Source organism: Protopterus annectens, chromosome 12.part0 (assembly GCF_019279795.1).
Source record: "Protopterus annectens isolate FY-2018-M chromosome 12.part0, PAN1.0, whole genome shotgun sequence".
Lineage (NCBI taxonomy): Eukaryota > Metazoa > Chordata > Ceratodontiformes > Protopteridae > Protopterus > Protopterus annectens.
In genome coordinates, this window is record NC_056746.1 from 853,218,401 (window position 1) to 853,243,538 (window position 25,138).

The following is a 25,138-nucleotide window of genomic DNA, read 5'->3' on the forward strand; positions in this document are numbered from 1 at the left end:
ACATTTTCGACAGATTAGCAAAATTATAAACAATTTGCACAGAATCCACTACAATTCCTAGCTTGATTAAAATGCCTCAGTCGGCCTACAGTTTATTAACTATCTAATCAAGATGACATACTTAGCTGTGTACTTCAATAAGGGAATGTGCATCTACAGCTGATGTAAAACTTGTTGGAATTACATCTGTCTACATCAGGAATCATCTTATCAAATGCAGTTTTATTACTAATTCAATATTTAGCAGTGTCAGTGGTGTTACAGGTAGCACACTCACCTTTAGTGCAGAATGTATTGGGTTTAATTCCCACACTAGATGGATTGATCACTGACACTGCAGTGCAACATAAGGGGGTGCTGCAGTCCTGTATGTGTGCTCTCCTTCAGATGAAACATTAAACCAAGGCCATATCTGCTTGAGCTGATGGTAGTTCAGGTGGATGCAAAATATCTCACAACACCTATTGAAAAGAGTGGGGGAAGTTCCTCAATACCCTGGCCAAATTTCTCTTTGTATCATAAATACCACCTTGCGTCTCCAATGAAAAAGGTTACTAGCCTAGTGGGACTATCTAGTCAACAAAGGATAAATAAAATAACTACACTAATATAAAGCAAAAGGCTCATTAAGATTATTATGTATTGCAGGGGTTCCCAAAGTGTGCGCCGTGGCGCCCTGGGGAGCTGCAGGTTCCTCACAGGGGCGCCGCAAACTTCATTTCTGAATTCTTCCCAGCTTGAATTTTTAAACTTTGTGGTTTGTGCTGATGTCATCATGTGCACAATGATGTCAGCAACGTCAGCTCCATCAGCCTGTCAGAACTGAGCTCGCGTGCGCATTTCCGGCTTGAACACGAGCAGGAAATGACTATTGCTGCTGGGCTTTTTCTCTAAATGGATTTACTGCTGCTGCTCTATGGATTTGCAGGCTGGCTTGGATATATCTGCCTTCGTGACTTGTGCTGGCTGCTTCGTGGAGTGAATCTGCTGCCGTTCGGGAAAGAAACGACTTTGGAGGTAGGGTGTGTGTGTGTGTGTGTGTGTGTGTGTGTGTGTGTGTGTGTGTGTGTGTGTGTGTGTGTGTGTGTGTTCATATTACTGACACTTCTCCCCTTTATAGTGATTTCTGTATCAAATCCTACTGCAAACATTCTGGGTATGGTTGTACTATGAAGAGTTCAGTGACATTATTTTACTATTTGAGCTGCCGTAGCTACATACGTTGTGAAACAGTTATTATGCCCCCTTGAATGTTCAAAGAAATATCAAGCAATTATTTGTGGAGACCTACGTTAACATAAAAATATATATATATAAAAAATAAAAATTGGTCAGCATGTTGATTGCCTTATCACTGTCACTGGAACAGAAAGGTGCCTCGATGCATATAGCACATTGCCAGACAAAATAAAAATGTTTTTCATACTGTGTAATATCACCCAAATACACTTTCCAGCACCCAGAAAACTATAAACATTTCTAACTCTTGACAGGAAATATTTTTTTTCATTTTTTGCATAATCTTAACCAGTGCTTCTACTTCATATAATACATGGAGATGTCTGAATTTCAAGTCGCTGAAAGTCGGCTTTTGGTGACTAGTAAACACGATTGGATTAGTGTTCACAGTAGTTGAAAAAATCAAATCTAACTTGGTAACTTGCAGAGAATATCAGACAATAACTTCCACAATATCCCATATTTTGTATATTTAAGGCCAAGGCTACTACCATCACTACTGGAAAGTGTAGTATGTTGTTGGCTCTCCATCAACTGGAATTCATTTGTACAGAGAAAATGCATACTTGCAAAAAAAAAAAAATACAAGCTGTGTATGCCTCCACATTGTTAGAGCTGGGTCTAGGTTGTGGCTGGGTTTATGGTTAGTTGTAGGGTGTACCTATTTCTGAATGGGGAAGTATGCTGTATTTAGAACTGGGTTTTCAGCTTTGATGTTTCTCATCTGTGTGAACTACATACGTTGTCATTTATACATTTTTCATCAGATAGCCCGCTGCATATGTCACATAACCATTTCTGAGAGTTTTTTTTCTTTAATATTTTGGGAGGTATTTAGTAAGTAGTTTGGGACTGTCTAAATACTACAGATGTATTAGAATATGGGGAAGAATTGTACTTTAATGACATCTCAAAGTAGTACTGTTTACATTTTGCAGTCCTTTCGTGGAATCTCTTCTGACATCTGCTGGGCTAATATTGAGAAGGTTTTAATTCAGATTTTGTCTTATGATTTCTTTAGACATTATTGAAAATAAGTATGTATACTACCTGTCCATTCTTCTGGCTCTGATTTAACATCTGATTTTTGGGCTACCCTTTCTTTGCTGATGAGGAAAGAAGGCTGCACATTCTAACATGCAGTAAATTGGTGGCTGTGGATTAGAGCAAGACTTACCAGCATAGTAAACTGTTAAGTGTTCACAAATTCTTAATTTGACTCTTCATATTATATTGTAGAAAGGCTCTAGAAAATATTTGCATCTAAGAACTGCCAGCTTCCTAAATGGATATGGCTGATTTGATCACTGTGCAACACAGTAGTGCCAATTTGATTGCAGTCACAACACCTGGCAGTCAATTCAATGACAGTTGTTTTATGCAGAGACAAAGGCCACTGCAGTCCCCTACCATATCTTTGTTTATGAATGAACAGACAAAGCAATTCCTATGGAAACAGTAGGAAAAATGTGTTGCAGCAACCTCCAAAGTAGATAAAAAGTTGATTTATTACATTGCATTGGAGGTTGCTGCAACACTTTTTTCCTACTGTTTCCATAGGAATTGCTTTGTCTGTTCATTGGTTAAAGTTTGGCAAGTTCCTACCTGTTTTTTTTTTGTTTTTCGTGGTTAACTTTGTTTATGATTTACCACTTGTCAGTCAGGCTGCTGATTTGTTCTCCCATTCCCAGTCGTAGGGAGAATGTAGTTAAACTGATGACAGTTGAAGTGAACCTATCTGTATAGTGTTAAATCAAATGATTACTTTCTGCCTTTGATTAAGGTAGATTGCCACAAAATGATACACATCACCTCTCAAAAGCTATGTCAGTGTGAAACAACGTCCTCTATATTACACTTTGAAACAATGAATGAAGTCATGATAAATGTGTGAATCATGCTTCAATTTTGCTGATTACTAAATTGTGTGCTTACAACACAGCAATTTCTGAACTAAAATTTTGCATAAACATTGAGGTTCATTGATATTCTGGAAGCTATCAATGTTAATATTCGAATCTACACTGATATGCTTGGTTGTTTTGTGTGTGTGTGTGTGTGTGTGTGTGTGTGTGTGTGTGTGTGTGTGTGTGTGTGTGTGTGTGCGCATGTGTGTCATGGGGGGGAGAGAGTGAAGAGTGAGAGTGATCCCTGGCAGCAGCAGCAATGAGGTCTGTGTAAGTCTGGTCCATACCACTGGACACATACCTCTTACCATCTTAGATCAAGAAATCTGGACAAAGCCAAAAATAGTGGGGGTACAAAAGCACAAAATAGGGACACTTTTAAGTACTGCTCTCACAAACTTGGAAAGTTGATAGAAATGCAGGTTTTGCATTAGCATGATTTTTTTGAAGGGTATGAAGTATGAAACTCAACTGTCTGTCATTATTTTCTGACTTCAACCTCAATGATCTGCCAGTGATTTGCCAGAAAACAACAATTTTATGAGAAAAAGACCAAAAATATGAGGCAAAAATCTAAACATTCTGCAAAAATCTATACAGTTGAGAGAGATGCTGGACAGAGCCACATAATAGGAACAGATTTTAAATATTGCTTTTATAAACTTAATAAGGTTGCCATTAGGTTTGCTTACCTCTCAGCCATAGTAGATCAGTGTTATGCTGTTAAGCAGAATGTGCACTTTTTTTGGTAATTTGTCTTTTTATTGTACTTTTGAGCTTTTCTCCCCAGGTCTCCTAGTCCAGTCAGGCAGCCTCGTTAAACAAATGTCAAATAAATAAATAAATAAATGAAATATGCACTTTATGCATGCCGTGGGGGGGGCATCTTGGGAAAACCTGGATTCAGCAAGGGAGCCAAGAATCGAAAAAGTTTGGGAACCACTGATGTATTGAATAAACTCACTGACATACTTACATACAATTCTGTGACATCGCCTATTATATTTTATTCACAATTTTTTAAAAACAGTAAATGTTGTGAGTGCATAGCAAATTAATGCAAATGTGTGACTAGAATGGATTTGAATTACTGTTTCCCCTTTTTATATTTCTCTTATTTTTAGGACGCATCCAATTAAATAATACACTTTACATCCATTTTCTTCATTGCCTCTAGGCTTTCTAATCACATATTTCCTCTCTTATGCTCAGTGTGGGCACTATATTCATTTATCAAATGGCTTGTAAGAAAAGTAAGATCTTATAACAGCATATGTTTTAATTATCTAATTTATTCCACCTTCTCCGATCAGTGAGCTGTTGCATTTTTCATAAACTTGGTGGTTGAAATTCAGATTGCTATCTACCTGTGTTCCCAGGTCTTGCCCCACTGGGTTTGAGCTTGGGGTGTGTTGTAAATGCTGTAATTAATGGGGAATTCCACTTTTCCAAAGGTAATAATAATAATGGCACTTCTTTGCATTTAGTTCTAGACATGGCTTTGACACCAGTCATTTGTCTGTGTTAGCCCCTCTTGTAATACATTAACATCATTGGGGGAGCTCAATGATTGCACTCAATTTGAAATCATCAGCAAACTTGGTAAGCCAAAGGCAATCTACTTTCACCTGGATATCCAAGAAATAGATTCCAATCAGTAAAGGGCCCAGCACAGATCCTTGTGGTACACCACTGTTGATGGCTCTACTGGTAGAGGTTGAGTCACCAACTTTGACAGTATGTGTTCTGTCAGTGAGCCAGTTGGCTACTCATATAGTGACATATGGGTTAATCCATAGCTTTTTTTATTTCTCCAGATCTTTTGGGTTTCTAATACCATGACGGGAATGGACCCCATTCCTAAGTCAAAGTACAATTAAAGTTCATGAAATTAGTATTGTTTCAGCCTTTGATGTCTGCAATTCATACAGAGTTATAGGTACTGGAAAAATATCTAAATACGATTGTAGATTCTTTTTATAAGACCTATTGCTCCTACTACTATTGGAATAGTCTCATCATCTTTCTTCCACATTGCTCTCATTTCTGCATGCAAATCTTGATATTTTATGACTTTGTGTCTCTCTGTATGCAAGACACTGTAGGGTTTACTATTACTAGGTCGAACGGCACTCCTTCGACTGTAGTATAGTCGACAACGGAAGGTCGAAACTGATAATCGCGAACGCAAACAAACAATCTAGGAATGGGTTTCAACATGGGTCGGGGTAGGGGAGATGTTTGTAGTTCAGAATAATACGAACACCTACCTCAACCCATGTTAACATCGTTCCTAGATTGATATTTTGACTTCGACATTCGACATTTATGACCTTCCGTTGTCGACTATACTATAGTCGAAGGAGTGCCGTTCGACCTTGTAATAGTAAACTCACTGTAGTCACTGGCTGTAGTGATTTCAATGATCAATGCTACTTTTGTCTTCTTTTCATGGACCACTATAGTTGGTGGTCTCTCATCTATCTTTTGAACTGTTGGTAATGGGTGATTCCATGTGATGTAGACTTCATCATTTTCTATGATGCTTTGTGGTTCATGTTTCCAGTGTTTTTCAGCCACCTCGGTACCATAATGTTTGCACAATCCCCAGCGCAACAGCCTTTCTACATTATTGTGCCTTTCAGTATACAATCCTTTTGCCATTAGTATGTCACAACCAGCAGCAAAGTGTGCGACCGTTTCCAACTATGTTTTACAAAACTTACATTTGTCTGTTTCTCCCACATGTTCAATGGACTCTGTAAACCAACATGTATGTAGCCCACTATCTTGGGCCTCCAATATTACCCTTTTATCTTTTGGTCTGAATTTTCCTCTCCTTAACCATTCCTGCATTCATTTCTGATCAACATGAAATTATTCCAGAAGTTTTTAGTACTTGGCAACTATATTTTGCATTTTCCACATTTCTTGCCTACTCATCCAATCTTTCACCTTCTATTCTTTCCTGCTTTTGTTTTTTGGCACATTCAGTTGCTGCCTGATTTTTATCTACTTCTGGTTTGATTTCCATTCCTGCTTGACTTCGATAACCTTCTGCTAGACTAAGCAGGGAAGTATTCTTAGACTTATTCTCCTCATGTTTCAAAACTTTCACTAAGTTTGGGTCTTGTGAGGTCAGCAAATATGTGATCAGTCCCACAATTGCAGATCTATACATGTAATCAATTTCAAGGAAGCCCATACCTCCTTCAGAATGGGGAATATATAATCCTGGTATGCATTGATTTTTATAAATCATTTGGTGAGCATGAAGCATCCTTCTAGTTTTCCTGTCTAATCTATCCAACACATTTTGAGGCCAGTCACTCATTCCAAAGCTGTAAGTTACGACAGGAAGAGCAAATTAATTTATAACTTGAATTTTGTACCTATATGTCAATGCTCTTTTCAAGATTAATTTAAGTCTTCTAAAATATTCCTTACTAAGTTTTATTCACATTTGTTCATGTTTCATTGTTGAGCCTTCAACAATTCCCAAATATTTATACACTCCCTCTTGCTCAAGTTCTTTTATATCACATTCTTGTCCCAAACTGATGTTTTCTTGGTGCTGCAGTTTTCCTGCTTTAAAGGTTGCTTTTGCACATTTATCACGATCAAATGACATTCTTTTATCATCTGAAAAAGTTTTGACTGTTTGCAGTTTTGCTTTCAGTTCCTCATATGATGAGCTATACAGTTTTAAATCAGACAAAGAGAAGATGAAAGGTCTTTATGCTTTGTTGTTTTCTAGGAGCCAAATTGTTACCATGGCCTAATCTGTTAAGTAGGCAGCTTAAAGGATTAAGGGCAAGACAGAATAGCAGCGGTGACAGGGAGTCATCCTGGAATATCCTTTTATCTCTGGAATGATAATTTGTCCTTTATCATGGCTTAATTGCAAAGTGGTCTGCCACTGTTTCATGGTCACTGTAATGTAATTCATCAGTGTAGGGTGTATCTTATACATTTTTAAGCACTGTTTTATCTATGAATGTGGGATACTATCAAATGCTTTTTTTGTAGTCAGTCTATGCCATACTTAGACTCATCCCCTTTTTACAGTTTTCCATTATGACTTTATTTAGCAACAGATAATCCTTTGTTCCATATGACATTCTTTTATTACCCTTTTGTTTTATTGCCATAATTGAATTTTCTTCTAAATGACTATAAACTATGTTGGCATCAATTTTGGTGTATAGTTTCTACATTGTCGGAAGGCAAGTTATTGGTCTATAATTTTTAGGATACCTTGCAGGTTCACTATTAAGTAGGAGCATTGTTTTTCCTGTTGTTAACCAGGTTGGTGTCAGTTTGGGGTACACATATAAATACTTCTTACTCATGGCTAAATCTTCATGCAAATATGTTAATACTTTTAGGCAGAAGTTATGTACTGCATCTGGGCCTGGGGTTTTCCAGTTGGAGGCTTGTCTTAACTTTATTTAAATTCTCTGGCTGTTACTTCATACCATTTCATATCTTGTACCTATGAACTTCTTATTCTTTCTTTTACTTCTTCTATCCATTTAGTAGAAGATGAGAGGATCTTCATGGCTATTTCTCCTGGGTGGTCTTTCAATTCCTTTTACCTTGCTTCCCAGTTCTCTATAGAACTTTTTAGGATCATCAATAAATTGCTTATTTTGTAATTTTCCTTTATATTTATTTGCGTATCTTCTAAGTTTTTCTGCCTGTGTTGAGATATTTTTGTTTATTATTTGCAATACTGTAGCGTTTTCGCCTCACAGTTAGACGTTGCCCATTCGATTCTCATTGAGAGTGTTTTCTGTGTGGCGACATGCGTGAATGGGCTTTCCTTCATTGAAGGTTGTGCGTTAGGCCCCCCCAAGCCAGCACGTAAAACTCTACTGCCAATCATTAGCGGACCGGTGTTCCGCTGTGGCAACCCCTAACCGGGAAAAGCCAAAAGACACAAACAAATTTGCAATAGTGCAAGATAGATCCCGACTCATTAGAATACTGCTCATTGCTTTTATCACATCTATCTTTCTGACTATTTTTGTTGATCTGTTCCCTCTTCTATATTCTTCTAACAGTGACACTTCTTGTCTTAATTGCTTTATAGTTTTCTCTGTTTAATGCATTCATGATGGTATTCCATTTCTCCCGTTCCTTTCCCTTACTACCCTATGTTCTTGTGGTAGAATTTTATCTGTTAATTTAGCTACACAGTAATATATATTGTTTACTTCTGTTATATCACGTGGATTTCTATGGACAGTCCTAATTACTGTATTCATTTGTTTTATCAGACCTCTGACTTTTGGGGTTTTATTGACCTTCTGCAGTCTATTTCTTTCATTGATCTTAATATGTCTGTCTATCTCTATTAAATCAAGCAACTCTTCTCTTAGCTTATTTTCTTCTAAATTAAGGGCACATTTTTTGTTCTCCATTTTCTGCGGACATTCTATAGAGAGTTCTATACCATCTTCCTGTGGCATATTCTCTTCAATTTCATCCTGTGTCATCCATTGCTCTGTCATATGGGAACTCACTGGCCTATCACTCCTCAATATTGACTGCGTCAGAGTTGCCACAGTTTCATGTTCCTTCCCTTGCTGTACACCTTCAAGTGAACATTTATACTGGTTTCCTGTGGAATGCTCCAAAATATCTTCATATGGCAACTGCCCAGTTCCTTCCCATTCCACTGGTTTCTCTTTAATTTGGATGTCTATTGCTCTATCCTGCTGTGATGCTTTCTGAGTTAGATTTTCTACACTGAATCCTTCACTTCGCATGTACTCCATAACTTCAGTTTCTATTTCTTTAACTTCTCCATTACTAATCTCTACTTTTCCTCTTTGTCTTCTTATTTTTTGCATTGTAAAGCTTTCCTTGTCTGGATTCCTTTGCCTGTATTTCTTTTCAAATATCCTTGGTGCTGTTCTTTTTGTATTGATTCATTTTGCTTTCTTCTTTGCATAAATATTACACCATATTAAATCTCTTTTTCTTTCCCACATTCATAGTTCTTCTTCAGATGTCTCCTGATATTCCTGTTTCGTCTTACTTTGCAGACTCATTCCATCATGCTGTGATATAACCTGTGCTAGACCTTCTACACCAAACCCTTCACTTCACAGGCATTCCATAACTTCAGCTGCTATTTTTCACTATTATAGTAACACTAATATAGATGGAAGTGTTCAAGGTTCCGATAATAGTCGCCCTTGTTTTAAGAAACTTAGGACCTTTACTCCTATGAATCATCCTTTAGTTGAGGCATATATGAAATTGATGGAGGACGATATTTGTAAGTATTATGATGACTTTGTAGGTGTTCCCAGAAGTGGGATGAGGTACAACCTAACTTTCAATGAAAGGAACGCTTTGAGAAGTTTACAGGGCAATGTGCAGATCATTGTGAGATCTGCTGACAAGGGGGGTCTAGTTGTTGTGATGGATAGTACACATTATTCTGAAGCCATGGAAGGGATGTTGAGTGATGTTAGTTTTTTACAGCAAGATTAAAATGGAGGATGTACATAAGATCATTGTAAATATCAAGAATTCCATCCAGGATATTTTTAATGGGAAGTTAATATCAGAGGATACTTTCAATTATTTGAGGATATCTGATCCTCTGTTACCCATAATACAAGGACTCCCTAAGGTCCATAAACATGTGCATAATCCACCCATGAGACCTATTGTGTCAGGTGGTGGGTGGATTACAGAACCCCTATCGATATACGTAGAGAAACATCTCAGACCGGTCATTAATATGAACAAGGTTGTGCTTAGGGATTCAAAGCAATTTCTTTTAGATTTTTATGAGTGTATACAAGGTTTAGATGAGATTGAGAACTTCGTTTTTGTTACTATGGATATTCAATCACTTTTCACGATGATTTCAAATGATCTGGGTATGAGTTATGTACATGAATACCTTAAGGCTAATAGTGAGTACCATGTCAATCAGATTGAATTAATCTGTTATTTCCTGGAAATCATTTTAGAGAACAATATTTTTACTTTTCATGGAGAGATTTATATTCAGAAACATGGTGTAGCTATGGGCACTTCTTGTGCGAATAGCTACGCCAATATGTTTCTTGCACATTGGGAGAATGTTGCTCTGTTTAAGTTGAAGGAATTTTGTACCAATGTGGTCTTTTATCGACATTTTGTCGATGATTTATTCCTTCTTTGGAATGGAATGATAGCTGAGTTAAATCGTCTCTTTGATTGCATGAATGGTCTGAGTGAGTGTTTGAAATTCACCATGGAATTTTCCAGGACCCGTATTGAGTTCCTGGAATTATTTATTGAGAAGTTACAGGGTTCCATCATCAATACTGGTATTTTTCGTAAAACTTGCTTTAGGAATACCCTCCTGAGCAGGACCAGCATGCACCCTAATTACATTTTTCGCAATTTATCCAGACTGAATCCGACTTTGAAGGTTTTCAGTCTGAGATTAGATCCCTGGAGCAGAGATTGTTAGCGAGACGCTACAATACGGTGGAGATTTCCAAGAGTTGGGCTGACTTAGAGTTCCTTAGGGAGGGCATAGCAGCCCCATATTATGGTCCTGTCACTGAGGGTTTGGTGGATACACCTAAAAATTTAACTGGTGAGAAGGGACTGGTGAAGATCCCCTTATTTTTTACGTGGGATCATAGATCATTAACTGAGATTTTTAGACAGCACTGGTCCATTTTGCAGGTAGACTCAGTGATTGACAATATAGTTGGTGATAAACCTTTGTTCCTTTATAGGAATAGGATGAACTTAAAGAGAATATTATGTCATAGTAGGGATTTGAAGACCAATTTTGTGAGGACAGGAGTTATTCGGCCATGTGGCAGTTGTAATTTTTGTGGCCTGATTAATACTTCTGAGTCCTTTGGTCATAACGATTTAGGTAGATATTTCACTTTTCATGTGGATGCTAATTGCAGGACCATGAATGTTGTTTATTCAACTGAATGTGTACAATGCAAGTCTTTTTACATTGGAAAGACTAATAGGTCACTAAGAGAGAGGATGAGGGAACAAGTATACAGTATTCGTATACGCTCTGAGCACAATGCTTTATCTAAACATGCTGTAGAGTGTGGTGAGATGCATAGCTTTGTTTTTAGGGTTATTGACATCATAACACCCACGATTAGAGCAGGGGATATCTGTAACCGCACGGAGTATAGGGAGACAAATTGGATGATTATTTTGAGAGCTGATAGGGGTAGTGGGCTCAATGAATGGGCTTCATTGAAGCCCTTGTTGAATAAACGTAGGATCTGTTAATAATACAGAGTTGTTGGCCCTACATGTGTTTATATTTTTTATATGTTTTATATATGTACATATTTTTTAAACATGCACACATATTTTTATTTTTTATTATTATTATTATATCATAAATATGCATATGTTTATTAGTACATCACATATATGTATATATATTTTATATATTTTTTTATATTGTATGTTTTATATGTTTTTCAGAGTAGTGTGTTTTAAGGATCTTCCTTGAGTTAATTGTTGCTGTTTCATGATTGGAGGGTTTGGATTTAAAATTTTATATATGAAGACATATTGTATGTGGTTATATTAATGGTCTGAGGAAGCTCTTATGCGAAAGCACTTACCACAAATTTGTTCGTTTATAATAAAACGTCTTTTATGATACAGGACTTTGTAATTTCTGTTGCCTTGGTCGCTCCTTTTATATTTGATCTCTTTTATATTATTTGTGAGCAACGGAGCGTTTGCCCGGTGGATTATTTTATATTATCTGATTTTATTCTATTTTTTTTACTTCTACTTTACTAACCTTCTTTTCTACATTTCCTCTTTGTGATATTATTTTTTTTATTGTGAAATTTTCCATATCTGGATGCCTTTGCCTGCATTTCTCTTTGAGGGCTGCCTTTGTTGTATTGATTAATTTGGCTTTTGACTTTGCATAAATATTGCACTATATCAAATCTTTCTTTTGCATGTCCATATTTCTTTTTTATACTTTAAAAAAAATCTGTAGGTTTTGTTGTTTATATTTTTGCACTTCCTCAGATGCTTCTTTTTCCAAACAGATCAAAACTTCTTGGTCTATATAATGTTTTTCTCAAATCTGTTGTATTAATGAACACACATTTTTTTTTATTTGAGGCTTCTGACAGTTTTTCTTGTGGAAGTATTTTTCTTTCCTCCAATTTATCTCTTAATCATTTTGTATATCTTGTGTCTGGAAATGCTGGGCTTTTTGCATAATGGTAACAATACATAGTTTCTTTCTTATCCTCAATAGTCCATTCTATCATATTTATGGCTGTTATCAAAGACTGTTCTTTGGCCTATCGGTTTTTGCAATTTTTGTGGACTGCTACTTCCTTCTACAATGGGGCGGGGGGGGGGGGGCATCCTCCCACTGGGCCTGGCCTAGTCCCATTGTAGGACTGTTAACGTATTTTGAGGATGCTACACTGTCATTATTCCCAGTACTGGATTGGGCACTTTTTTATCCTGGGTCTTCTGCACACAACTATCTTTTTTATTTTTGAACTATTTCTGTCTATTATATATGCTATATAAAATACAGTATAGATATATATATGTGTCATCTTTGTGAGATTTTGTGAGAAACAGGGTCCACCTCATGAAGGTACTCATGAAGACTTGAAGATGAATTCAGTTTCAGCAATACTACTCTGCTTGCTGATTTATCATCTCTCCATTCAGACGCCAATCCCTAGCTGAAAGAGTTTCTCAATGATACCTGAGTGGAGGATTATGTCAAAAGCCTTGGCCAATTCAAGATCGGTGGTATGCACAGTCTTACCTTCATCCAAGTCTTTGGTGACTTTCTCAAAGATGTCTACTAGGTTTAATAAGCATGATCTACCCTTAACAAAGCCATATTTGTTTGGGTCTAGAGTTTGAAGGTCACCTATGTTCTTGTTGATAAGGTCCATGATTCTTCCTTGCAGATGTGAATGGTTAGACTTATGGGTCTATACTTCCCATGGTCAGTTGATGGCTGCCCTTTGTACAAGGGGATTACTGTTGCAGTTTTCCACTCTGCTAGAACAAAGCCAGTTCTCAGGCTATGATTAAAAAAGACACGAAGTGGGTCCATTATGTCCCGTTTCAGATTGCTTGGTAAGCAACCTTGGATGTTATCTGGTACCACTGAGACTATGTTTTAGCTTTGGAGAGCTCAGATATGACCTGATCTTTAGAATTACTAGGCTGACAGGTTGTCAGGTATGCTTTCAGGTATGGCTTGTAGGGTCAGGGGTGTGAAGTTTGTACCTAATTTGTCAGCTAACAGGTTGGAATTTCCTTTAGTGCAGCTTCATGTTTAGACTCCTAGCATTAAGCAGCAGACCTTGAGTTTGCCTCCCATGGATTTTTTTTTATGTCAGAAATTTTGCTGCTTTGACATTGTCTAAAAAAGGCACTATGGGGGAGGCAATGGTCTTTGCCAGTATCTGACAACTTAGAGGACACAGGTACAGACCATCTCTGGCAAACCAGCGTAGATTATTGACTATCTCATCCCTGGCTGAGAGTTACTGGATCCCCCTGGATTGACACCAGAAGCTAAGCCAATTTTTGAAGTCGATCATTTTTTGTTCATACTGTTGCATCTTCCTGGGTGATGGTACATTCTACATATACATTCACTGTGCAGTCTGTACTGTATCATGTTGAATTGTCATTAGTGTTTATGCTACAGCTGTCTTCATTGACATGGCCTCATATGGTGTGCATTACCATGTTTTACCTGTCCTCTTTGTCTTTGCTCATTCCTGCAATTCATCAGTGTGTTCCTATTCAATACACACACTTCCCCTGACTGTTTATTTATAATGCATTCTATGTACCCTTACTGATCATTTACACAGCCTTTGTTCAGTATGTCTGAAACAGGTTTCCACAGTACTCTGCACTGTATATACATTCATGTAATGTGTTTGGACTATATACATTGCTGTATTATTAACCCTGGTAATCATTGTGGCATTTTGTGCAATCCCACAGGCCTACTTTGCCCGTAAGTAAACAGGTTTACACGTCTGCTGTTGTCTATTTTGCTTTACAGTTTCTTGGTCAGCAACACTGTTGCAGACCATGAAACCATAGTTGTTTACATTTAAACATGGTGCTCGGCAAGCACATGCAATTAGCATTGCTGCTCACCGCGTAAACACATAAATTCCATGTAGGATTCACGCAAAGCCTACAGTGAGTGTATTGAATTCCCAGCACTGTATAGTAGGAAACTATTTCCCACATACACTATTTAAAACCCTACTACAGACAGAAAATAATACATTATTTAAATGTTTCGTATAATACTCACATTATTTTATTTTCTTTTACTGTATTATTATTATTATTATTATTATTATTATTATTATTACTGGATGAGTTTTCTGTTTTTGTTGATTGCTCCCGTCTCATTGTAAACTTTACTAATGCACCCATATTTTTTGGCTCTTTTAGTTCCAAAGCCTTCCTGTAGATTAAGTAACTATGACATCCATGAAGTTAGGAATCAAACCATATCACTTTTCTCTGATTTTTCAAGACTTCCAAAATTCTTAGCTTGCATCTCCTCTCCCTATTTGCAAGGTCTTCTATCTTGCTGAGTAGCCAAGTGTTTTGATTCAGTTTATCTTCCTCCATTCATGTCAATCAAAGCTGTTTATATTTCTTTGATTTGGGAGTCCTGGTTTTCAATCATGGACTTCAGCAGTTGAGTCTGTTTGGTGCTATTTTTTTGTAGTTTATCCAGTTTTGACAGAAAATTGTAAGCTTTGAAGGGTCTCACAGTGAAGTTAAAACCTACTGAAAGTCTTCATAAGACATTCTTCCTGCAGGAGTTTTGAAAGAGCTCATATGTAGTACATTCCAAGAGAGACAGAATGAAAAATTATTTTGACAGGGACTTTTCTCCTAAATTAATTTTCCAAGTATTTATTTTCCAAAGTTAGTCTTAAACTAATTAGTCTGATTTTTTATTTCATTTCTGTCATTTACTCTGGATAATTCCACTACAAGTCCAATGCTCCTCTCAGATGTTGCTACAGATCCACCATCTTCACTTTGCCCCTGGAGTACTGCTTTTATAGGTTTATAGGTTCACTAGATCATAGGTAAGTACTAGGCTAGCTGTCCTACCAGACCATTTTAAGCCCAGACAATTTCTCTTTTTGTGCTTAAAATAATCCATACCATTTGGTTATAGATTAGCCTTACCTATCCCATGGTTGATAATTATATATTACCCCTAAATAGAATAACTGGGATCATACCATAGATAATATGAGGGGACCCATGCATGAGACAAAGCATATAGGAGCTGCCTCTGTCCATTAGTAGTACAGGGGCTGTCCTGGGTTAAATTTTCTGTTTCACATCCATAGATCTAAGTTGCACTTGAAAATGTGCAGGGATGAACTTTGTTTTATGTGGATAGGGAGTCTGTTCCACAACAGTGGTAACCTCTACACAATATACCTGTCCCTCCAAAGCATTCTATTGGTGTTGCAGAAGAGGCTTAGATCCCTAGACTAAATGTATATTTTATGTCATTTGAATTGCTGATGTGTAGTAAATCCATTAGTAAGGAGTCAAAGGATTCCTTGTATGCTAGACACAGATCACCTCTTAGAAGTCTGTAGGATACAGAGTACAGTGACAAGGCTTTGAGTTGGTCCGTGTAGGACATGTAGATTAAGCCATGCATCATTTTACTAAGGTATCTCTCTGGACATTCCAGTTGTTGCATGTGACTGGGCAGATACATGACAAAGGGGGCATTATATTCAATGATGGGCCTAATGAGGGCTGAGTAAAGGTGGACAATGACATCCCTAGATCTATATATAATCCCGTTCTTTATAAGCTGCGCAATATAGAAGGACTTTCTTACAACAACAGACACATGTTGGTCAAAAGTTAGGTCATTTTCTGCATATTTTCCGAAATCCTGAACAATGTGGTTAACTCTTACTGTTGTATTGTCAATGTAGTAGTTCTGTGGAGTAGATGACTTCCCAAAGGATACAATAATGCATATTTTGGCATTTAATTTCAGTTCATGATTTTGGCACTGGTTATTTATTTGCAACAAACCTTCATGCAGGATGGCTAAGTCATTTGGGGATGCAATGACTGTAGCTAGCTTGTAGTCATCTGCAAACTTAGTCAGCCATAGCCCTTTGTACTGGCTTTTACTTCAGAATAGTAGATGCCAAACAGCACTGGTCACAGCAGAGAGCCCTGGGAAACTCCATCGGTGATTGCTTTATTTGTGGAGGTCTTTAGATAGATGGATAAAGAGATAGATAGATAGATAGATAGATAGATAGATAGATAGATAGATAGATAGATAGATAGATAGATAGATAGACAGACAGTTTGGGCATGAGTCATAAAGCCATACTGTTTATTTTCCCATTTATCTTTCCCCCTCTGTTTATTTTTTTTTATGTTAGACTCTACCATGTAATAGAACAAGGAAAAAAATACTTTTTTAAATAAATGTGCCTCGTTCTATGGTACTCAAGGTAAGCATTTGCTTTACTTCTTTTTTGTTTTTTGAATAGTTAGCAATTTGTGTGAGTTTTCTGACTGGTCAGTGGTGTGGTTTGGTGAGCGGTAAAGGGGCATGTTTTTTTTTTCTTTTTCATATTCTTAATTTCCTTTTTTGCACCGCTACCTAACTGCAGCAGACAATCAGCTGCCAGCAACTCTTCTCCTTGTTCACTGGGTCACTTGTACCTACCTTAGCCTCTCCCAAGTTCAAGCTGACCCATGCCAGAGGTCAATGGTGAGATTGAGGACACTAGTGCAGTGACATACTGCTGACAGCAGTGTTGCCCTAACCCCCACCACCTTGTGGCAGCCTTGTAAGCGCCATAAAGGCTGTCTTCAGAAGGTACAAGCTCACTTCCATGCACGAGCAACCTTCAGATAAAGTAGAATACTGCTTGCATTTCAGAGCTCACCAGGTTCTTAATGCAGCTATTGCAGGATGGGTGACCAAGTGTCGGCCACTCATTCCCAACCTCCCTCACCGAGTCACTTCAGTGGTCGTGCCATAATCCTAACCTCCCTCACCCAGTTACATCAGTGTCCATGCCATATTCCTAAGTTCTTAACCTCATTTAGGGTTTTGTAGCCTGCAAGTGTGGATGGGAGGTGTTGATGGTCCATTTACTTCATTTTATTAAGGTTTTAAGCTGTGTGTGTGTGTGTGTGTGTGTGTGTGTGTGTGTGTGTGTGTGTGTGTGTGTGTGTGTGTGTGTGTATTAATATAATTAATGTTAACCTTGATGTAGTGAGTTATCAACTAAGTTGAGAGGAGGGTTCATGATGGTGAGGCTACATTTATGGCCAGAATCTGAATTTGTTTACTATTTTGGCTGTGTTGTGATGCGCAGGAACTTAATAGGTGCCTGCCACAAGGTTGGTTGAATCTAATGAGAGCTTTTGATTTGAAAATTAGCACTACATACATTTTGGTGGCATTTAGCCCTGAGAGTTTTGTGTTTACCAGTTCACTGCACTGCAACACAGTGGGAATAGTTTTTTTTTTTTCGTATTTTATAGTTAATGTGTTTTGACCTGATGTCAAGTGTGTTGCTTGGGAGAATAGGCTGATTAAGAATGCTTTATGTAAACATAGTGTTTTGCATATTTGGTTTCTGAGACACTGCAATGGGTTGGTAGTTGCTGCTTTTAAAGAAAGTGGTCCTGATGAGGTTCAATTCGGTGTTTGTTTCTTAGTCGGCTTGGAATTTCTTTACTTGACAAAATTTTATTAATTTATTCCTGATTTCTTTGCGTTTTTAAAGGTAAATGTTTTACTACACAGTGGCGCTATTGAGCAATGAGCAACACTGTCACTGCATTATTTTTTCCATGTGCTCTGATCCCCTCCCACCTTCCAAAGACATGTGGTAGGTGGACTGGTGATTCTAAATTCTTTGAAGGTATGCGCATGATATGGAAGAAAGGCCTGGCAATTTGCTTTAGTTGCTTACTTGCCTAGTAAACTCTAGGTAGCAGTGGCTATTCATGGGGTCCCTGTGGATGTCGCATTTGACTAGACAGCATTGTCTGGACTTTTATTGAAAGGGCAGATATTTCCTCTTTAAGATGAGATTGCATCTGCTTTGAACATAAAGAATATTAATGGCTTTTCTTGTACTGTTATTACTCACACTAACATTTAAAGCAACCCTACCCGCATCAAATTATTTTCCCATGCCAGGGTTGCTAGGCCGCATTTTGTATAGCTGGTTATCCATAACTTATCTTAAACCACTGAGTGTTGTCTTGTGATTTTCTATGTAACTGCTTGGTGGGAGAAGCTTTACTTGATTTATATTCTATTTTTTTAACCTATATTTTTTACTGATTTTTGGAAGAAAGGGTTAAATTGTAGGCAGGCACACTCCAGCCCTCTTGAAGGTACTGACTGGTTATATCCTGAGCTGTGACTGGGAGTAGTTGTTAGCACAAGGTATTGCTTGCATTTGCATGAAATGTGATAGATATCTAATGTGTTAGTGTTACTTGTTTGAGTGAATCAGTAGGTCAGAATAACTGCTATATGAAGTAGGTCCTTTTGTATAAGGTTAGTGCAGTGTACTTCATTTGATATTGCTTTGGATATTGCTTGTGTGAAGTTCTCATACAATTTAACATAATTTACTAGCTCTTGAATTCTGTAGCTATTAATTTAGATAGTAATGATTTGCTGAAGTATAAGTAACTTTTCCAGTGTACTAAATGCTCTGTGTACATAATGGATACACATGATAACACTGGAGACTCGTGTTCCTCTTGTTAAGAGTAGGATGATTTGCTGATTATTAATATTGAGAACAAACTAAGACTTGCTGAGGATGATTGTACTTGTTCAAATGGCACAGCTTGGAAAACCATTTATACTGATATTTACTGACAGGAATGACAAGACAAATAATATTAGGCAAAGTGCATATGCAACATATTTAGGAAAGTGCCATCTGTTAGTAAACATCATTCGACCCCTATTAAAGTTAATGTTGCAAATTACATCATTGGAATTCAAGATACAAGTATACAGCAGTATGAAGATTCAGAGCACATAGGAAGTAACAGAAAGAAAAAGAGAGGGTCACAACAAATAACTAGGAAGAAAAAGAAATTGACAAATGTATACAATGCTAAGAGAAAATAATTTAAGCAGAATGCTAACATTGTTCAAACACAAAACATTCAGATTACAGAAAATTATATTGTTGTTCCAACAGAGAAGATAAAAAAATAGGCAAGGGTCAGGCTAAAAGGAAGAAATTTAAATTTAAATTGGAAGGAGTAAAAAACATTACTATGAGGAAAAAGTTGAGGCTCCCAACAAAGCTCATGCTGCAAAGAAGTACTAAGACAGTTAGATTAGCACTGCATGCTCGTACATAATGTAGGTGGTGAAAACAGTAAGACTTGTAAAACTAATGATGAAGAAGGATAGTCTATTGTAAATACTGAGAATGAATTAGAGGTGGGAGATGTATCATATCAGGTTGGAAATTAAATAGTAATTGGGGATTCAATTATTAAAGGAACTGATGCTCACATTTACAGGGACGTTAATGAACATCAAATAGTGCTATGCCTGCAGGGAGCAAAAATACAAGACAAATAATATTAGGCAAAGTGCATATGAACTTCACTTGCTTAAATGTAATGAAGAACAGTGCTGCTTTATTTCTGTTGGTTCAAATTACTTAATTTTTAAAGCTTTGCAGACTATTTATAGGGGACTTACAGCTCTTTTACGTAACATAGTGAATATAGGTGTTAATAATTCATTTTGAAAGGACAATTAGGTCAGCGTGAATGAAAAAAATGCTAGGGTATGCAAGAAAAAATTGTCCATTTAAAAAAATTGGAATGTATAGAACATCCAAGCCTAACATGGTGCGCATGCATATAAATAGGATGGAGTCCACTTATCAAACAAATTTTTGCAGCAGATCTACTGCAATATTTGACTATCACAAGAAAGCTTTTTTGCCAGGTCAGAAATGTATTTGTGCTGATTTTTAAAGTTAATGCAAGGAACATTTTTATTTGGAAACTTTGCTGTGCTCATGTAAGATTAATGATGTTATCATTTTTTGAAACATGATTGAAGAAGAATGATTGGACACCAGTTCTGTCAGAATATAAATGTTTTCATTGCAACAAATATTCCAAAAATGTAATTTGTTTATAAAGTCTAGGAAATCAGAAATGATAAAAACATTTGTACATTAGAACCATTGTTTAGATTAGATACTGTTAGAAAAATATGTATTAGTAATATGCATGCTTAGTGCATTTGAGGTTTAATACATTTATTCTGTTCACACTGCATGAATCTGCACAAGCTACTAGAGACATTCCAATCCTGTTATGTCATAAAAATATATGCAGCTATGATCTGCTTATGCTTTGGAAATTAACAGGAAAGCATTTGATTTCTGCTAATGTCATGAAAATAATAATAGGTGTTTCATTTCTGCTAATGTCATGAGACTTAAACAAAGAGTTATTGATTTTCTGCTTATGCCATGAGAAAGTACACAGCTGCTGAAGCTATTGCTAATGAAAACAAAGGCTGCTTGAAAGTATAAACCGTAGTCAGCATTACTTGTACCTAAGCTAGAAATGTGCCTTGAAATGTAACACATATATATTAGAACTGCACATCTGAAGAATAGAAAGTTTGTAGTGGGCTAAAAATAAGCCCCAAGGCCAGGTTGTTTTTCTCAAATGTTTTTTATAATCCAGTCATGTCAGCAGGAAATCCAAGTAACATTTTCTATGTAACACATAGTGAGTTTTAAATCTGAGCATGTCAGCAGGAAATCTAAGTAACATTTTCTGTAGAGTAATACAGAAAGCTGTGTCTAACTACATCAACCATAGAAAAGTAACATTTCATAGAACTGTATAAAAGTAACATACTGTTTACTAGTAATTTAGACAAATCCTGTATTTGCATGCTTTGTCTCCTTGCTGCAAGTAATAAAGGGTGCCATACTTGAACCTTACGTGAATTGGTCTTTGAAGTTTTTTTCCTTTGACAGATACCATATAAGAAAACTAGCAAGATTAAATTGAAAAGAGTGCAGCAGAAAACATGGAGGGCATCCATTGATGTAAAACTTTTAAGTTATTATGAAAGATTAAAATATCTGAACTTGCACAGTATCTGATATAGATATTTAAGAGGGGAACATATTCAGGTTTATTAGATATTTAGAGAGGGCTACCTCTGGGAATGGTTGTGGTTATCAAAGATTAGTACAGAGGGATTGGACAACATGAGTAGGAAATTATGCATGAAAGAAAAGTGTTTTAATTGGTTCTCTGAGAAAGTAGCTAATGCTTGCAATAAGACTAACAAATTATATTAAAGTAAGCTGGTTTAGATATTTTTAAGAACCAGTTGGACATTTATTATGGGGTAACTGTTTTGGCATATTGGCAGACTAAAGGGGCATTTGTATGCAAGTATGTATGTATTGTTTTAAAAATAATCTACTTGAAGACTACACCATTGGACATCTTTGCACGTGTAGAAGCTGTAAAACCTTGAAACACACATTCCCCCGGATTCACTATTCTTCCGTACAGGACTAGCTTAGTCCTGCACAGAAGTGGTCTTTTAGGAGCAGCATGGTAGTGCGCCAAGCATATTAATGAAGATGTGCTGCCTGAGCTCCTAAACTGACACAGAGTGTGTAAGAGTGCAGGGGGTGTGTCTGACAGCAGAGCTCTCAGAATATACACCCCCTGCAAGCAAGAATAGCAGGTTAGCAATAAGAATGAGTGAGACCGCTCATAGGTGTTCACATACCACCAACAACATCCCCCCAAGTTTATAAGAGCAATAGTTAAAATATAAAATCTAAACAAGTCAATTTTTTTAAGCAAACAGATAAAATTTAACCGTAGCTGCGCAGGTTTGCCCATTGCTTAGCTATGTTTATTGCAGCTTAAAATGGCACAAGAGGATAAAAATCAAGATATATGCAAATTAAGCAGTACTGCAATAGTGTAGTGGGCAGAGCATTTGCCTTATGAGCAGTCATTCCCAGTTCAAGTCTCACTTCAGTGCATTTCATTTTCCATGTCAAATTACTTTATGAACAATATTTTTGTTATATAACCTACTAAATAAGATATATTTGGGAACTGGTGTACTGCATTAAATGCAGATGAGAGGTGCCATTGTCATAATGTTGTAAAATCCACAGATAATCACAAGTGCCCCATACAATATATGTACACAGGAATCAGGTATACAAATTGAAGGTACAATGTGTAATAAATGATAAATCCAGAGAGTGTCCAAATCCACCATCTTCCCAAGAAACATTTTACATTGCTGTCTAAATTAGTGCAGGGGTAAGCGGGAGTAAACACTATTATGCAAGAGTAAGCATATTTAAGCAGGGTTTAAGCCCGTTTGTGTGGGGGTAAACAATGCACACACAGGTTAAGCAATATTGAAGTTAACTCTCTGTAAGCATATTAAACAGGATGTTAGCATTGCTTACCTTCACGCAAACCCACACAAACCTGCTTAAAAGTGCCTTAATCACTCTATATGCAACAGCCACTGTTCTAGCCAGAAACAAACTAAACAGCCTGTGCAGTTCTTGAACCCTTGCCCCTGTATACTATTGTCACAGTAGTTAACCACTAAGTCATCATGACAGCAGTACATAAGAGTGAGTTATCACCAAACAGATCCTCACTATAGGAAAATCAAACTTAACACGTGAAAGGAATCTATATAAAGCTTTATGTAGTATAACCTACTACATAACATAAATATGTGAACTGGAGTACTGCATTAAGCCCAGATGTGAAATGTCATTGTAATCAAGTGTTGAAATCCCCTAATAAACACAAGGACCCCATACAGTGTATGTACACATGAATCATGGATATCAAACGCATATATAACATGTAATGAATAATAAGTCAATGCCAAACAGCAAATAGTATGCAAATTAAAAATTAAGCAATGCTAAGCATTGCACAGCCCAACTTAGTAGGTGTAAGCAATGTGAAGACCGGCTAAATCAGTTTGCCCATTGGTATACCCCTTTAAGCAATGCCAACATCAGGTAAGCAGGTTTGCCCATAGCTTAGCATTTTCAAAACCATCCAATCACAGCACAGTGCAGGAAATCGGCCCTATTTAAACCCAACAGGTGGGAAAACATCTTATAACTGGTTGCAGCTTCCTCCTGTAGGCACTGTGACTGGTCTGGGAGAGGGTGTGTGCTTTCGGGCACAGCACTGGGGCATCCAGGAGTCCAGAGTCATGGCAGGACTCCTTGTTAAAGACCATGACCAGAGACTGCTGCAGGGCCAGTACCAGGGTTCCAAATACAAAAGGGGGAAGCCTGGGACCATCTCGCCCGTGACTTCACCAGTGCCCCTGGCATACCTCGAACTGGTGAACAGGTCAGGCATCATTATGCCAACCTGAAGTGGAGAAAAAGGGATCTCTTGGATCAGTGGATCCAAGAGGCTAGGCAAACGGGGGATGAGTATCAGTCCACTACCTGTATAATAATTGCCAGCTCATATATATTATGGATAGGTATGGCTAAACATTCCTCTTATGTTTTTCACAGTGTCAGATGAGCGGGCTGCAAACCAAGAAGCCCATGCCTGTAGATTGCAGTGGTTGCGACGTGTGACAGGTTAGTAATACTCTTGCATGTACTGTTACAGGAAATAAATCTAAAAGTAGTAGTAAGTTAATTGCTTGTCTAAAACCTGTATTGTTTAAGGAATGTACTGCTGCACCGGAGAATATGGCAGGAAGAGTCTCATATAGGTTGTATGTAAATAAAAGCATAATTGCCTGACAATAAAGGTCTAACTGCTGGACTGCATGTGTTTACTCTGGTATCATATGGTAAGGTACAGTTTCAATCTCTTAATAGTACTGTTGTATTAGGCACTGTTACCCACACTGTGCTGCATAAATAAAATGTGTAGGAATGTCTGTATATGACTGTTGTAATCACAAGAGGTCATATAGTCCAACTGAGAGAGACTTAGACAAAAAACAGTGAAAAGATTGACAACATAATTCAAATAGCACACTCATCTGAGACATGAACTGGAGTATTTTTGGCACACACGGCCATGGTTCAAATCTTGGGAGTGGTAGTAGGTTGTATGCAGAACCATACCCCACAACTGTACAGACATGTCCAGAATGTCCAGTTAATTGGCCCATATCTATTGCCTGTCACCCTGGCCCCTGGCAAATTAGTGGAATGATCCCAAATGTTTAGGTAGCAAATAAGAAATACAACTGATTGTCAGACATCTATAAGAACAAACCTGTCACTCTTGCAACTCCCCAAAATGTTATGACAGTAATACGCCAAGTATGTCCCATCTCCACCCCCATGTTGTGAAGCTGTGACCAGAGTGTGTGCAGTAACAGAGTGAGATGTATGCGCATAATATTAATGTGGAATCTGGTAATATGTGTGGCAACATTCAGGTAGTGCTAACAAACATTGCCCCCACAGGTCTGTCAGATACAAAAACTGTGCCTAGAAATAAAAGATTGACATCCTGTACTGGTATTCTTTACTCTGGTATTATATGGCATTGTTAGTGTTGCAGTTGCTCTGAAAAATAAGATATTACTCATCACTGTCACCCACACTGTGCTACATAATAAAACTGCCTGGGAAATCCTGTATAAGAGTGTTGTAATTACAAGGTCAGATTGTAAAACCACAGTAGACCTATAGACAAAAATCAGAGAAGAGATACACAGCAATATCTATATAGCACACTCAACTGTGATGGGCACTGTTTTATTTTTAGCAGACACAGCCATGGTTCGAATCCTGAGAGTGACAGTAAGCTGTATACAGAATCATACCCCACAAATGTACATAATTGTCCAGAATGTC